Consider the following 12,968-nt stretch of genomic DNA (forward strand, 5'->3'; position numbering starts at 1 on the left):
GGTGGCCTTGATATTTCATAGGTTTATCAGCATTTTAAGCCCGGGTGGAAGATGAGTTCCTATTTCGCTGGGGCAGAGGGAGCAGCTGGGTCAGTGGGGGACCGAGAAGTGTGGCGACACAGCTGCGTGTGCTTGGTGACACATAAAGAACATAAGAACATGTCATGCTGGATCAGACCAAGGGTCCATCAAGCCCAGCATCCTGTTTCCAACAGTGGCCTATCCAGGCCATAAGAACCTGGCAATTGCACCGGTGTGTCTCACTGGGTAAGAGCCACTGGGGTACCCAGCAGCTGTCAGGGAAGCTGAGGGGAGGGGTCCCCAACTTTACTGCAAAAATCCTACCTTTGGTCATCTTCCCTTTGGACACCCAGGCCGTCCTGATCCCTTGGGTGGGTGTGGAGATTCGATTGGGGTCTCCTGTTCTTGTTCTTCCTTCCTTAGTGGTTCTTTTATGCTTTATTCACTGATGTTCTGGGGGACTTATCTTGGGGAAAACTCAGTGGCATCAGACAGGTTCTCAGCTCTGAAATCCCAGAGGGGAAGGATCGAAAACTCTCCCCACTCTGCTCAAGTCCAAAAAATGCTTTAAAGGTTAAACTGGATCTCTCGTCTGCCCTCGCTGTCTCTGGCAGCAGGATCCAGGATCCAGGGGTTTAGAGCGGGCTCACAGGGCTTTGTTCTCCTGGTGAGAGCCCTTTACCCCAAAGGGTATCAGGCTTACAAATCTCTCTCTCTGTAAATTAGTAAGGGAAGGACCCTCTGGCAGGGACTGAATGGTGAGGGGTCCCTTCTAAATGAAGCTCCATCTGGGTGAAGCTGGGAGGCCTCACCAGAGCGTAAAACCGAAACTTCCTTACTCTTTGACTGCTTCCTCAAACTGAACCCCCCAAGTGCATTAACATGCCCGGGCTAAATAGTCTTCAGGCAACCAATCCAGGTGGGAGAGACTGAGGGGGATGGAGGGCTCCTTCTAAGGCAGGGACAGTGACATCTGCTGGCCAGACCAGGGTGGGGGTGTCTGCCACACTTGCCTTATTACTAGAAAACTGCACAAAGCAAGCTGCAACTAAATGATCCCAAATATAAACATTCAAACAACATTCCATTACAGCCTTCAGAGAAGGGCGACCAAAACGATAAAGGGGATGGAACAGCTCCCCTATGAGGAAAGGCTAAAGAGGTTAGGACTTTTCAGCTTGGAGAAGAGATGACTGAGGGGGGATATGATAGAGGTGTTTAAAATCATGAGAGGTCTAGAATGGGTAGATGTGAATCAGTTATTTACTCTTTCAGATAATAGAAGGACTAGGGGGCACTCCATGAAGTTAGCATGGGGCACATTTAAAACTAATCGGAGAAAGTTCTTTTTTACTCAACGCACAATTAAACTCTGGAATTTGTTGCCAGAGGATGTGGTTAGTGCAGTTAGTATAGCTGTGTTTAAAAAGGGATTGGATAAGTTCTTAGAGGAGAAGTCCATTACCTGCTATTAAGATGGCTTAGAAAATAGCCACTGCTATTAATTGCATCAGTAGCATGGGATCTTCTTAGTGTTCGGGTAATTGCCAGGTTCTTGTGGCCTGGATTGGCCACTGTTGGAAACAGGATGCTGGGCTTGATGGACCCTTGGTCTGACCCAGTATGGCAATTTCTTATGTTCTTATGTAAAATTACAATTCCTTAATAACTGCCACCCTCATCATTTGTCTTCCCCCCCCCCCCTTATATCACACCCCTTTACCTACCACTGCCATCCTAGACCCTGTACAAGGATATAGGATGCCCTAGGCCAGGATTTCCCAAACCTTTAGCTAATGTGACCCCATTTTAGCACTTGAAAATGTATATGAGCCCAGAGGATGACCAAACAAATCAGCAGGGGTGGAGTCCCCCTCCAACCATCACTTCACTCTCACCCTTTCCACACACCAGCTGATCCCCTCTCTCAACCTCTGTCCCCTCCAGAGGACCTCCACTCTCACCCTCTACCTTTCCAGCTCATCTCCTCACTTAACCTCGATCCCCTCCAGCTAATCCTGCAGCTCCTCCCACCTTCCATCCCCTCTCTCACCCCCTCTAGCCCTTTATCTTCCTAGCTAATCCTCTCTCATCTCCATCCCCAATTGATCCTGTCGCATCCCTTTCTCTCACCCCCTCTCACTCACCTCCCAGCCTTACCTCCAACCCTTTTTTCACACCTCCCTAGTGGATCCCCTCTCACCCTACATCCCCCATTTGATATTCTGTCAAACCTCCCTCACCCTCCACAGCCAATTCCTCTCCAGGTGATCCAACCCTCAAACCCTTCCTGCATCTGATCCCTTCTTTCAAACAGTCCCTTCTCCAAACATTCCCTTCGTCAGGGTCAGCAATATTTTCCTTTTGACCCAGGGCCAAAGATGGATGAAAACTGTTGGGAAGGGAGGGTGGGCTGCTGACAGGGGCAACATTTTTTTCTTGGGTAGGTTCAGTAGTGGGTAAGGAGACAGGAGAAGTGGCAATCTCCACTGGCCTGTGCACATTCAATGCATCCTTTCTTCATGGCTTCCCAAACCCAATTGTGATCTGCAAATGGCAGCAGTATTAGTAGTGAAAGTCAGCACAGGATCTGTGAGCCAATGGAAGCTCACAGGCTCTGTGGCAGCCTGGCTCTCTTCTTGTTTAGAGCATCTTGTTATCACAAAACTCATGCAAGGGCAGGGCTCTGCAAGGCTTGTGAGTATGTGCTGGTTCACAGGCTCTACAGTGACTTCCACTACTAATGCTGCCGCTGGTACCTGATAGGGATGTGCAGGAGAAAAACATACGGAGGGGTGAATGATAAGTGGGAGTTACAGTAGGGGCAGGGGGGTCATTGTGTAAGGCCAAGAAGTGATAGGTTTACACTGCAGCAGTGGGGATCAAGGTTAGACATTGAGGCACATTAACCAGGCAGATGGTATCATCTCCTTCATTGATCGGAGTAAACCTTTGTCTGGGATGATACGGGAGCAGGGGATCCTGCCAGCAGGTGGGATGGGATGGGTTGGATCCGTTTTTGATGCCGGGGACCAGTCAGCTGGCTGGCTATCAATCGAAGCTGACATGGATCGACTGGCTACCTTTTCTTCCTAAATGCGTCTGGTAGAGTTGGGGGATGAACTTTACTAAAATAACAGAAATAAACTTGTTTTCTTAAAACAAAAAACAGTTTGTGTTCCTGGAGTTTTCCTTCTCTTGTTCATCTGCCCATTTTCTTTTCTCTTTATTTTCCTGAAACCCCTCCTTTACTGAGGAACACGGGATTAGTCGACCTCTGAAGGCCCCTTCCAGCCCTATCCTGCTACGAGTCCCTACTACTGCTAGGATGCGTGGCCAGAACGTGGCTGCACAAGGATATTTGCACATAAGATCACAGGTACGGGCTCTCTTTCAGACAGGAGAGGCTCTGCTGCGTTATTCCCGCTCGGGGGGAAGCTTGTGCTCCCAGGTCCTATGGGCGGAGACTCACACCTGACACCGCTGGCTCTCCTCAGGCAAGGCAGGTTTAATTTGTGTGCCAATTGTTTCTTTGATTTGAAGAAACATGGAATAGACTTAGGTTTTGGGTACTTGCCAGGTTCTTATGGTCTGGATTGGCCTCTGTTGGAAACAGGATGCTGGGCTTGATGGACCCTTGGTCTGACCCAGTATGGCATGTTCTTATGTTCTTAAAGGATTTAGAAACCGTACACGTGTCTGGTTAAACTTCTTGTTTCTCAGTTCTTTAGCACTGTTGGTCGGCAGTGCCACTCCTGCCTCTGTTCGGACTCGCTCTAGCACCGAGCACCTTCCACGTCACGCCAGTTCACTCAGATCAAGAGGACTGGTACCGGGCCATCCATTGGTTGCGCTGGGTTTTCCTTCTCTCTCCCAGCTCAGCTTTAACACTGAACACTCTTACATGTCCCCTCCAAGTAAGTAGCATCCTAGAGATCCCTTCAGCCACTCTCAACTTGTCACGCGAGACAGGTAAAAGCTGTAAAATATTTTCTTCTCACGCACTTAGGGGCTTTTGGAGTTCTTGGTCCCCCTTATTCTCGGGTTCTCACTCCTCTCCCTGACACGTCCTGGAATCATCTCCTCCCCCTGTGGATTTCTCTCTCTCTCGCGCACCCCACCCCAGCGATGCCCTGGACTGTACATCCCATCCCTTTGCTAGGGCATGGATTTACTTAACTCTTTCATTAACCTGCTGAAGCTATGAAGCTGATGCTGAGCAAGCCAAGAAGCAGCAACGATACCCAGCTGAGGCCAGCCGAGTCCCTTTAGCTGGATATTCAGCAGAACTCAGCCAGGAGAGTGAATTACCTGACCAGACCCACCCAGGTAAGTTTCCTTTTGAATCTCAACCTTCCTGCGCCTTAGCATCTGAGGTTTCTGAGAATCCAGGAGCGATTCCCGCACGTTGCAGCCGCGCTGTTTTCTGAAGAAATCCCCTTCCGCTTGCGCTGGCTTTGCTTTCCTCACCTGTCACTGTGCCCTTGCAGTGCCTCTCGCCAGTGTCATCCTTGCCAGCAGAGACCAGCTCAGCCCCATTCCATTCACCCATTGCTTCATCTTGGGGGCAGCTCCATTCAGTTTAGTCCTGTTCTTCAGCCAGCAGCTCATGCAGGCAATGCTTGGAGGCTGTGGCACTTTATGTAAATCCCCCCGGCACTCACACAGCTTAATGCATGGCGCCCAGGGAAGCCATGAAATATTAATGCCCATCCTCTGGGGAGCACTGCCCCCCCTCGTTTTCATTTTAGATGGATTCCAGCCTTGCCTGGAATGATAATTCTGTCAGTCTTGCCAATGTGCGACAGAGGGGGGAAAGAAAGATGCAACCTAGTGAGCAGGACCGGTGCAAGGGTCTGTAACCAATGTAACATCGCCCTCCACCCAAACTCACCCTGATTTGACAGTGGTGGATATATAGAGTCATGGTCACCCTCTTACACTGCTTTCTCTCTCTCAGTGCTCCATGACTGCTGTTGCCCCCTTCTTTCACATTTGTGAAAATCGTGCCCTCACGTACCCCGGGTGGCATCCCACCCACTAATGCCATCCTAGGTTGTGCCGGCCCTGCTAGTGAGGGTCACCTCCTGACCCAGGTTAGCCCTGACAGGTTGATCCATTTCTGGTTTTCCCCACTGCATCAACTGGACTTCTAGTTCCAACTTCTCAAAAATAAATAAATAAAATTCAGGACTACAAGTTCATAGATGCAGTTATGGAACCCTGCCCGCGGGTTCCCCCGCGAGCAGGCACTCACCCCATGTTGCTTTTTGCTGTTCTTCGCCCGACGCGGCACGCAAGCCACCGAGGTCGGGCCTTGCCATGCGGCTGGAGCCGCGGACTCGATCTCTCTTTGCGGCCCGGAGGCCGCCCTGACACGCCTTCTTCACCACGGCGGGAACTGCGGAATTTTACCTTCTTCGCGGCTGGGAGCCACCGCCGGCGTCATCGTGGTCTTCGCGGCCTGGAGGTTGCACCCCCGGGCTGAAGTAGCATCTGGAGCCGCCCCCGGGGTCTCCTGCAGCGGCTGGAGTCGCTGCCGTCTTCAGGCCTGCCTCCAGGCTCAGCCCTGCTGCTACGTAGGGACGTTGACGCTGTGCAGGCCGCTGTCCGCGGTCCTGCACAAGTTCCTGCTCCTTCCCTCTAGGCGCGCGGGCGCGCCTCTTCACAGAATTTAAAGGGCCAGCCACAGGAAGTGTAGCTGACCCCACCTATGGATTGATTTCCTGCCTAGCTCTATAAAAGGGCTGTCTTCACAGTACATCTTCGCCTTGCATCGGAGTTACTTCACTCTGGAGGCTCCTGCCTGCCAGAGCTCCGTCAGGTCTTCTATCTTCTCCATGGAGTTCCTCATCTCGTCTGTTCCTCGTCATGCCATATCTTCGTGCCTGAGGTCCTCGTCCAGGTGTCCTGGTGTTTCGTCTCCTGGTGTTTCGCCTCCTGGTGTCCTGCCCTCCTTGGTGTTCACGTCAGCGCTCCTGAGCCTTCTGGTCCTGTTCGGCCTGGCTCCCTCAGACGATGTCTTTCCCAGGTTAGAGTGGCCTACAGGGGGACTGGTGTCCTGTGCTCCTGAGCCGTCTAGTCCTGCCAGCCTTTGTGGAGCTCTGGGCGACTTATGGCTCTGTCGTCGAAGTTCTTCCTTGGCTGGATTCTTCCCTGCGCTCGTCCCGTTCTCAGCGTGGTCCGTGACCAGCCTCCTTGGGCTGTGTAGGGCGCGCAGTGGGACAGGGTGGTCCGCGACCAGCTCATTGGGTCCGCCCATGAAGGTGGGCTGAGTAGGGCGCCCTGAGAGACAGTGCCAATGTCCTCCTGCCCAGCGTCTTGTCTTGTTTGGATTTCAAGTTCCTTGTCATGTCTGTACTTCAGCGTCTTGTCCCTGATACCGTTGCATTGACCACCTGGTCCGTGATGTCTTCGCATCAGCCCTGGTGTTATGTCTTCAAGACCCCTGGTGTCACGTCTTTGCCTTCATCATAGTGTCACGTCTTCGTGTCAAGGCCCATCTGCCTTCATCCTCAGGCCAGGCCTGCTGCTCCTTGCCGTTCCAAGCGGCAGGTCCGAAAGGACTCAGAATGGTCGGAGGACCATTCACATTCCAACATCATCCTGTTGTTGGCCTTGGGAGCTTGCAGGCCTGGTGGAGGGTAAGACCGTCTGCCATAGTGGAACATGCCGTCAACCCTCGGTTTGGTCCTGGATCCGTCTGGGGTCGGGCTGAGGCCCAAGGGCACACGAAAACACCCTCCACGTAACAGATGCAATGGGGAAAAACCAGATGTGGATTTTTTGGATTGGACCTGGGTCAGATGGCAACCCTAGGCCTGAAGGCACAAGCACGGTTTCAAAATAATGTGATGACAGGCTGGAGGCAAACCTGATGCTTGGCAAAATGGCCCAGGAAGAAACAGGAGCCGACCCTGCAACAGGAGCAGGAAATCAGCACTGACCAGAGAGTAATGCACTGCACCCAACCAGGGCTGGTTCATGACGGGTCCGTGAAAAGAGAGCAGAGAGATCAAAGGCAGGTTTATTCATTTATTTAAAATTCTTCTGTTCCACCTGCATCAGCCCAGCTGTGCTAGGCCATAAAAACAAAATACAAAAATAAACCTGACCGATATGAGAGAGAGCTATCCCACAGCAGGCGAGGGGATAGCTCTCTAGGGAAAACCCGTGGGACGGGTGGCTTGAGTTTAAGGGCAGCTGTTTGTGGTACTGTGGCTCTCTGGCCCCTGAGGGCCAATGCTTTCATCTGGGCCCTCGTCCTTCTCATAAGCAATACAGAAAATTACAATAATAGGAACACAAAGGGGAACTTTTAGGCGTGTTCCACTTTTGGCTTTTGTGGAAAATACATTTCAGCTGACCTTTTCCACTTTTTCCCCCCCCAGGCCTTTAGATGTCACTGTAACTTCATTACCTCGCACTGCCCAGTAGAGGGGATATAATCGATGCACGGGGGCCGTGCAGCAACACGGGGTGCCTACCGAGCGGTAGTCGCAAGGCCCATGCTGAAGGTGGGAGCTATTCAGGGGAATAAGGTCCTGTTTTTTTGGCCAGCTGCTGGAGGGGAAGGACAACGCAATGGCTGAAACTTACAAGTGGTGAACTGCAGAATGAAACAGGGGCACAATGGCAGAAGAGAACTCCGGGAAGCACCAATTAAACACAGGTGGCACTGAGGCCTGCATGTGGAAGGGAGAGCAGTGTCAGGCATCCACAGACCCACACATGCATAAACAGACTCCCTCTCTGTAAGTGACACACAATTCACGCTCTCTTTCTCTCTCCCCCTCCGTGGATGACCCCAACACTCTGCCCTGTATCCCCAAGCCTGACCCAAACATGCCTGGAGGTAAGAACATACTGGAGCTGCCTGGAGATAAGGGTGAAACTCAGGAACACAAACAGACTGCAGGTAAGCGCGGAACTGGAACAAAGGCTAGGGCACGGACAGACTAAGACAAGACAAGACGAGACAAGACAGAACAGGACAAGGACACCACAGAACATGGAACATAAAGCCCAAAGGCAACAACGCAGAAAGGGCCCGAGAGGCAAGACAGAAAAAGGCCTAAGGTCAGGAAGAGACCTAGGGAGCTCTCAGAGCTAGGCCAGATTCAGGGAAACAGAGAGGCCTATTTACAGGAAGAGACCTAGGGAGGCCTCAGGGCTAGGCCAGAGTCAGGGAAACAGAGAGGCCTCTTGACAGGAAGAGACCTAGGGAGGCCTCAGGGCTAGACCAGAGTCAGGGAAACAGAGAGGCCTCTTGACAGGAAGAGACCTAGGGAGGCCTCAGGGCTAGTCCAGAGTCAGGGAAACAGAGGCCTATTTACAGGAAGAGACCTAGGGAGGCCTCAGGGCTAGGCCAGAGTCAGGGAAACAGAGAGGCCTCTTGACAGGAAGAGACCTAGGGAGGCCTCAGGGCTAGGCCAGAGTCAGGGAAACAGAGGCCTATTGACAGGAAGAGACCTAGGGAGGCCTCAGGGCTAGGCCAAAGTCAGGGAAACAGAGAGACCTCTTGACAGGAAGAGACCTAGGGAGGCCTCAGGGCTAGGCCAGATTCAGGGAAACAGAGAGGCCTATTGACAGGAAGAGACCTAGGGAGGCCTCAGGGCTAGGCCAGAGTCAGGGAAACAGAGAGACCTATTGACAGGAAGAGACCTAGGGAGGCCTCAGGGCTAGGCAGGCAGAGCTGAAGGCTGGGACCCTCCAGAAACCACCAGCACCACCACTTGACGACCCTCGTCAGGGTCACACTTGTGAGCATCAGTGTCAGTGGTCAAGGCTTCAGCTCTGATTGTGGTCCCTTTGTGCATCTTTCATGTACATTCAGAATTCAGATCATCTCACGAGAAGATCTTGGCTAGAGTACATGTGACAAGGGTACCTGTCCCCATGAGCATGTGTACTGGTGGAAGGTTTCTCCCCACTTGGCCTGGTGGGGGCGCTGCGTATCTCTCACATTTATTTACTTTCTTTGGGTCTGAAATGTCTGAATAGCATTTTGGCAGCAACTCTTAAGGGGGCTGACCTGAGAAATTGAAATATCAATAGGTGAACACATTTGTGGGTGGATGTGATTGTCGAGGGAGGGGGAGAAGGGGGTCTGAGGGGGAAGCACATTTCTTTGGGTTTTTTAAAGCAGCTGGGATGCAAATGTGGGAATTGGAGCTAAAAATCACAAAATATACGGCAAGAATCCTACATTCCCCGATCATTCCTCTTATACAATATCAATGCCTGAGCGCATTTAATACTTTTTAGGCTTTACTGTCCAGTCTAATCAAAAGCACGCCGGGCACGCTCGCGGCTGAGTGACGATGGCAGGATCATTTTATAATAGCCGTGCAGGGCTAGCGTCTGCGGGTACTTTTGATCTGTAGTTGTAGGCCTGAATTTTTCCGGGCGGGATTTCTGATCTTAAGTCCGCTTTGAACATTCGTGGACCTGTTCTGGCTTGAGCAGGTCTTGACTCGGCGCCTGTGGATTTACACGCTGTCCTTTCCGAAAACTGAAAGAACGCCTGTAAATCCTTTCCCCGGCCCCGCCCCGGAATGCTTGTTTCGACTGCAGGAAAAAAAATATGAGCAAAACGCAGGTCCCACCTGTACAGAGCCCAAGATTCGATTTTCGAAGCATGATTTCTAGGTGCGAAAAAACGTTTTGGAAGCCGAGCCCATGGAGGATCATTTTGGAACCGTGCGCATTTGGGTGGAGGCAGCGCCTACCTTTCCTGTGCGGACTTTACCCAGAATTTTTAAAGTGACTGTATGGACATAAATTCGCTTTGAAAACCTGTAGGTACCGTGTTCAGAGCAACTCGTACAAAGTTACCCCTGCTCTTCAGAGGGCATAATGCATGCAGGTTAATTTAGGTCTGTAACTTTGAAATAAAAAAAAACCCTGCATGAAATTTCCAACTCTGCCCTCACCCCCCTCCGCCGGAAGTCTCCCCCCAGTTTGTGCAAAAGTACACACGAAACCGTGTTCCGCAGGCACTGCACTTCTGACCGTACGCTGACCTCCGGGCCACTTCATAGCAGCCATTTACATGCATAAAACCCATCTGGCCCGTATCGAAACACGTGGCCCCAGACACGGTTCTGATTCTGCTCCTGGAGTCTGTGTGACCCAGGCCCTTGTGGTCAGGATAAATGGAGGAAATTTTAAAAGAACCCAGGAGCGCAAGTTACAAGGATCAGACGCCTCCGAACTGACACAGAAAGGACTCAGCAAAGGCCTAGGATTCCCATCACATTACGAGCCATAAAATACAGCCCGTCCCCTTCCGATCGCTCTTCCAGCCTGTCGCTGGGATGCCTTTTATGGTTCATGTGCGACAGTCATGCTGCTTTATAATTCCTGCTGATGTCTTCTTTTGCTCATTCAAATTCTGACCTGAAGGCAAGAGGTCTGCAAAGCTAGTCAAGAAATGTATTAAGTTAGTCCAATAAAAAGATATCACCGGATACATATTTTTTTGATTTTATCGGTTAACCTTTCCATGTGCGTGAGGAAGGGGACAGGGAATTATCCTCCGGGGACAGGGAAATACTTCTAGTACCTGAATGTAATCTGCTTTAAGGCCGATTAGAAACGCATAAATCAAATAAATAAGCAGGGGCAGCAGTTTTACATCTGGCCACTAGATGGCCTGATAGCACTTCTGTTCTATGTTGGAGTCCTCAGCTCCCGCCACCCCCCCCTTTCTAAAAAAAATTCAATATCATCCGCTGAATAATGTCAACAGATCAAGCCTTGATGGAAATCCACATTTTATTAAATCAGGCCTTTTGGATTTCGTAAATATATACTTTGCAGAACTGATCTCCCTTCCCTCTGTCTCTGGCCTCTCCCCCCCCCCCCCCCCCCCCCCGCGGCTCTGCTGTGCCCTAACTTCACCCCTCCACTCTCTCCCCAGATTTCGGCCATGCCCGTCCCGCAGAGCCGAAGCTCTGTCCTGGAAAACAGCTGACGGTATTAGGAGGACCTGGATCTGCAGCTAAAGCAGAGACTGCAAACCAGGAGGAGTTAAAATACAAACCAAGGGAGAGCTTGGGTGGTAGGGAACAGTAACGCTGGCTTCGGCAAGACCAGGGGATGAGGCGTGGGCCAGGAGCAACAGTTCCAGCACGCATGGCCCTCCCTCCCTTTTCCCCGCTGTCCCCAGGAGTGTATGGCAAAACTCCAAAAATGTGTATTTGCTGAGTGGTACAGGACACAGGACTGACAAGAGAAAAAACAGTTTTTACTGCAATCACTGTAACAAAGCACACATAATTATAGGATTGTGCAAGTCCTTGATGGGTCAGTTTCAGTAAGCTATCGGGGATCATTTCTCTTGGGACATCCACTTAAACGTACACGCAGTTTCTGCAGATGGCCTCAGCGCGGAAACTGCGCGCCAATATGTGAAGATTCAGGTTTACACACGGGGATGGCAATTCTCGGAAGGGCAAATCTGTCTGCTAGAGCCGGAGGGAGCATGTAGGGCCACGCTGCTGCCTGTCACCCAAGCTTTAGCAAGTTTACATCCCTCGATGCTTGCTTAGGGTGGCTGCAGCAGAAACTCTCATAGGCCAATGCAGAAAGGTGCGGAGCCGAACGCACACTTTCTGGGCGCAAACCTTACTGCCGATGCTGCAAAGGTTTTTGCATACGGAAAATGGGCATTCCTGAAAGGGATTCCTGCTTAGCGCCCTCGCGTGGAAATCCCTTGCAAATGAGGGCATTAAGCAGTTCCCCCCCCCCCAGTGCAGAGAGACTGCATTGGGCCAGCGCACCTTCCTTAGCGCTGGAAACTGAACCCCCGAGTCAGCGCTGGAGTTAAATTTCCAGCGCTGCTGCACCGGCACAAAAAAAAAAAAAAAAATACAGGGAAAGCAAAGTGAAAACCCTGCAGAACATTATCCGGGTCAGTGGCGGCAGCAGCCTGTCAGGGATGCCTCTCCCCAAACCCCCCCCCCCCAGTGCATTTGCTAGCATTAGCTTGCCAGCGTCGGGAGTTAAAAAACGTGTGCCGACAACCAGCGCACACTTTCTTAACGCCCAGTTTACTGCATCGGCCTGTTAATTCGGTAAAGCAAACCGATCAATCCCCCCCCCATGCCGAGCTCAGGAAGCTGTTTCTTCATTGCCAGAAGCACAGCTGGAACAGGCAAGATGGTGGCGCTGCTCTGTGCGCGGCTCCTGCCTCCCTCCGCTCTGCCGAGGGGAGCACGCTGCGAGGCTGAGGACGGGAGGCGCACCTCCTGCCATCTCTGCTAGGCCATTACCATTTCATCTTCAGCGTTATCTCTTCTCTCTGCCAGCGGAGAGCAGCGCTCCAGCTGTGAAATTACATCTGTGGTCCTCCTGACCCTGACAGAGTGAAGCAGGGAGAGGAGAGGCGCGCTGCGACTCAGGAAGCGGTATCTTGTCTATTAGTCAAAGAGGATGGATTTTTTTTTTTTTAAAACAAATATTTGAAAGGGGTGCTCCAGCTGAGACCTCAATCCTCTCTCCTCTTCCACCCCCCTCTAGAATAACAGGGAGGCTCTGCATCTTTCATCGCTAGGCCTTGCAGCACAGCCCTGGCCGCTGGCTCGTCAAGGCAAAAAGCTCCCAGCGATGCAAATTCACAGCACAACTTTCTCTCTCTTGTGGCAGAAGAGCCCGTGAGGCCCAGCGAACCGTCATGGCGGGGCAGAGCGGCCACCCCCGATGGTGAATTTCTAAATTAAAGGGGTGCTGGGGGGTGGAGGGGTGGGGAGAGGCCTGCCGGCACAGTGAGGGGGAAGGAAGAGTCGATTGATTTGTTTATTGCTCTAATGTGATTCATCGCAGAGTTGGGGTGGGCTCACGGCGACTCTAGCGAGAACAAAAAGGACAAACCAATGCAAACAAGGGGGGGCAACTTTACAACGAGAACAACCACCGTGTGCTTTGGCAAAATGCGTAGGCGG

Source organism: Rhinatrema bivittatum, chromosome 3 (genome assembly GCF_901001135.1).
Source record: "Rhinatrema bivittatum chromosome 3, aRhiBiv1.1, whole genome shotgun sequence".
In the NCBI taxonomy this organism is placed as follows: Eukaryota; Metazoa; Chordata; class Amphibia; order Gymnophiona; family Rhinatrematidae; genus Rhinatrema; species Rhinatrema bivittatum.